General features: G+C 41.6%; 1 protein-coding gene across 2 annotated transcripts in view; it reads right to left on the bottom strand.

Annotated features, from left to right (window-relative positions):
• Positions 1-4050, bottom strand: part of Tgfbr1 (transforming growth factor beta receptor 1) — a 53791-nt gene that overhangs the window by 49353 nt on the left and 388 nt on the right. The window lies entirely within an intron of this gene.

Genomic DNA, 4050 nt, shown 5'->3' with positions numbered 1-4050 from the left:
GAGCCTGTCCTGGAACTAGCTCTGTAGACCAGGCTGGTCTCGAACTCACAGAGATCCGCCTGCCTCTGCCTCCCGAGTGCTGGGATTAAAGGCGTTCGCCACCATCGCCCGGCAGGACACAGATTTGGAACTAGAAAACTCAATTCCTTCTTTTCTCAGTTTGGCACTGCGGAGCCCTGAGAATGTGGTAACTCTCGGGATTCTCCAGGGTAAACTGAAATGACAATCTACCTATGATCGTCACAACTGGAATGCCCAGCGCTGGCGAGCAAGCTCCCATTTTGTTATTCTCCTTTACACCACCCACTTAAATTTCCATTTCGTCTCATTTCTATCCATGTATTATAGAGTTTTCATAACTGGGGGAAAGATAATACATTCAAACACACAATGCAGACTAAGGAACCTAACTCTAAAAAATCATTTGGCTTGATTCTTGTCCTGCAGTAACTGGAAACATAAAGAACTTTAAAAATCATCAAATCCTCCCATGTGTCTATCTGAATTCTAGAGACCCTTCAAAACCATTTTTAGTCAGAAAGTGTCCAGGAAGCCCTCTCCAGTCACTTCAGTCTATACTACTACTTCCTTCTCAAATACTAATATGTCTCTCCATAAAAAAAGTTGTATTAAAAACATTTAACAATAGGCACTACAAGGGTAGTAGCTTATTTAACCAATCAAAACACAAATAGCCTATTGGGCAGTGGTTATCCTACTCATTGCTAAACAACCAGAAACTTCACATACTTTTCTCAACTGATTTCTACAATTTCATGAATTATACAAAGCAAGTATCACAAAGTAAATAGCTGTTTTATCATACCACGCAACGTTCTCCAATTATATATATATATATATAATAAATATGTAACTCTAAATTAATATAGCATAATCTGTACTTACATAAATAGGACTACCCAGTCAAACAGAATTTATTTAATCAAGACACATTTATGTAGAACATAATATAAGACACAGTGCTGGGTTCTAAGGACATAACGAAAAGACATACTACTACTACTACCCTGGATACTCAATACGTACTCATACAGTTAGTCAACAACACAGGATGGTAGCAATGGGTAACACAAACTTTAATCTATACATTTCCAAGAGACGGCATTCAAAGAGAGCTAAGTGAAGCCTACACAGAATGTCAGTCTGAGAATTTCTGTCCTCTGATTCCCATAGAAGGGACAAGGTGAAGCCCGCAGTGAGAGGGCTGAAGAGTCAGGAACTGGTGGGAAAGCAGCTACCACTAGAACGCAGAGTTTGTAGTTTGGAGATGTTCAGAGATGTCACCTCTCTAGGTGGGTGGCCCTAATCACAAGCCTCAAGTGCTGCTCTGGGTACTAACTACACAGCAGAGACCTTCAAACCTCGATGGACAGCCCAGAACAGTTTGGCACTGGTTCATAAAGAAAAAAAAAAGTAGATTTAGGGGGTAACTGGCAAGAGTAAGCTGGTAGGAATGTTTTCCAAGAAAGTCATAAAATGGCAGGCAACAAACAGCATTTGAACATGTGATACAGATATAAACAGTAATACTGTGTACCAGTGACAAAGAACCAATTTCTCTACAAAAATCTATATTGGCAGTAAAATATAAATAATAGACAGCGAAGAGCAACTTGCAGTTTTAAAAGAAGCTAAATTATAAAGAAAAGACATACAAGTTTTTTCTGAATGTTTAAAAGGACACACTGAAACATCAGCCTAACTTATCTAAACCACAGCTTCTTTTAAGGTAGGATTAGAACTCACTATGTGGACCAGGCTGTCCTCAAACTCACAGAGATCTCTGCCTCTGCGTCTCAAGTGGTGAGATTAAAGGCGTGTGCCACTGTGCCAGGCTAGCCACGGCTTCTTAAACTGAGTCATAACTCCATATAGAGGCGCTGGGGAGGGTCCCAAAAACTCTGGCAACAGAAGAGGACTTCTGAATATACAACACCCCAAAACTAAGTCAAAATCAAATGAGTAATGAATCTGAGGTGTTTCTGGCAGTACGTGCTTACGCTGCATCATGCAACTTCACTACGGCCTTGGCTCTGAACATACACGTTGTCATGCTGCGCAGTGCCAAAACAGTCCAGACTATTATTTTATGAGTTTTAATGTTTTTGCTGTACATACAAAATTTTCTACTCTTTCAGAAATTTAATGGCTAACTACAGAAAAGATTTCCATTCCTCATGTGTACAAAGTGGTATATGTGTTAGAATGTTTGATTTTTAAAAACTGTTTAAGTTAAAAATTGTTAAATAAATTTCATCTTGTGATTAAGACAGACTTTCCAACACTTTCTGAAATGGCCCTAAACACATTACGTGAAGTGGCATTGAATGATTTCATTCTTTATGTAAAATAAACGCACCCACCTCATTGCTATGAAAATTTGCTTTAGTCTTTAATAAACGGCAAAACTGTATGTACCAATCAATTGTTTTAAAATAATTTTAAATTATTATCACAATGTTTGATTTATAAACCTGCTTTCTACTCTATATATTCAAGGTCACAGACCTTGAATTTCTTGAGAAAAGAGGGTGGCAAATAGGAAAAGTTTATGAAGTGCTAGTTTAGGCTCTGAGCAGTAAGAGCATCTAGGCCAGTTTGTATTACACAATTGCCTAAGTAGGAGATAAACTCCTCCAGGGCATGGACCAACCTTCTCAGCCTCCAAATCAAAACTGCTAAATACATGCATGTGCCATGCTTTGTCCTAGGTAGAAAAGAATGAATTGCTTTAGTCAAAGAATTGAGTAGAGTAAGGGCCATTTATAGTTGATGCATAATTATTACAATTCTCCCACTTTGCCCCCAATTGTCTTCCTTTCTAAGTCAATGTTAGAACCCACAGTATCTTCTAACGCAGACCTATGTGGAGGGTATGTTCAAGTAAATTTAAAAAGACACCTAAGCTGTAAGTATTAAATACCAACTGTTCTTTAAGTGGGCTACGCTACTTTGGTGTAGCAGGTGCACTGATTTTGAACTCTGAAAGGCCTAAGTGCAAATCCTAACTTCTGCACTCAGTAAGAACTTAATCTCCTGCACCTTAGTTTTCATGTCAATATACAGGACAAATACTGGTAGCCCTGAAGGTTCGGTTATGGGTGTCAGATACTGTACTATGGTGTACCTTTTGTATATGCATTATAATCGACTCATAGTAAGTAGTTAACTATTAAGTTTAACAATAGCTAGCAATCACAGTCTAGAGTCCATTTTTTGGCTTGTTTTAGTTTTTTAAAAAATTTGTTATCAAATTTCAGCAATAGAAATGGATTTTCACTGTATTTTAGTTGCTAACGCTGAGCCTCGGTATTTTGCTTTCTCCTATTTTAATTCGGTTACTGACAAAGTTTTCCCTCTTCCCTCCACGGGGTGACATCCAGTATCACGATCAGCATTAATATTTTGGAAAACCACACAACATTCCCCCCCTCAAAACCCAGCTACACAGAAGTCTGATCCTAAAACTACCTTCACTTAAGGAAACCATATATCCAAAGCAACAACCCCTTAGAGAAAATGAAGCATTAGGTTAATTCTACAGCATCAATCCCATTAAAACGTTCCCAAACCTGAAGAGTGAACAAACGTTCAAGTTTCTACTCGCAAGACAACCGCTAGCCCTCTGGTTGCAGGACTCTTAACTCTTCCTAGACGCACGAAGAGCGAACATTCCGCGCCTCTTCCCGCCCGCTTCTCACACAAAGCCCCCCGAGTGGAAGATGAGTCGCCCTTGGCGGGTGTCTTCCCTCGAGACAGCGCCGCGCACCCGGGGTCTCGGCCCTCGGCGTCCCTTACAAACCCCTGGGGAGCCCTCCAAGCTCCGATCCCCCGACCGCTTCCACTCCGGTGCCCGCCCACACCCCAGCAGCCCCAGGCCCGGACCCACTTGGGAAAGGACTCCGGGGGCCACGGTCCCGGCCGGCCTCGCACCCCCGAGGGCATCCCCCGACCTCCGCAGGCTAGCCAGTCGCTGCCCCCAGGAGACTCAGAGGACCAGCCTCCCGGCGCTCGGCACCAGCGCCCGAC

Source organism: Microtus ochrogaster, linkage group LG5, assembly GCF_000317375.1.
Source record: "Microtus ochrogaster isolate Prairie Vole_2 linkage group LG5, MicOch1.0, whole genome shotgun sequence".
NCBI classification, from domain to species: domain Eukaryota; kingdom Metazoa; phylum Chordata; class Mammalia; order Rodentia; family Cricetidae; genus Microtus; species Microtus ochrogaster.
The sequence above is the reverse complement of the archived record's forward strand: the minus strand, read 5'-3'. Positions and strand labels throughout refer to the sequence as shown.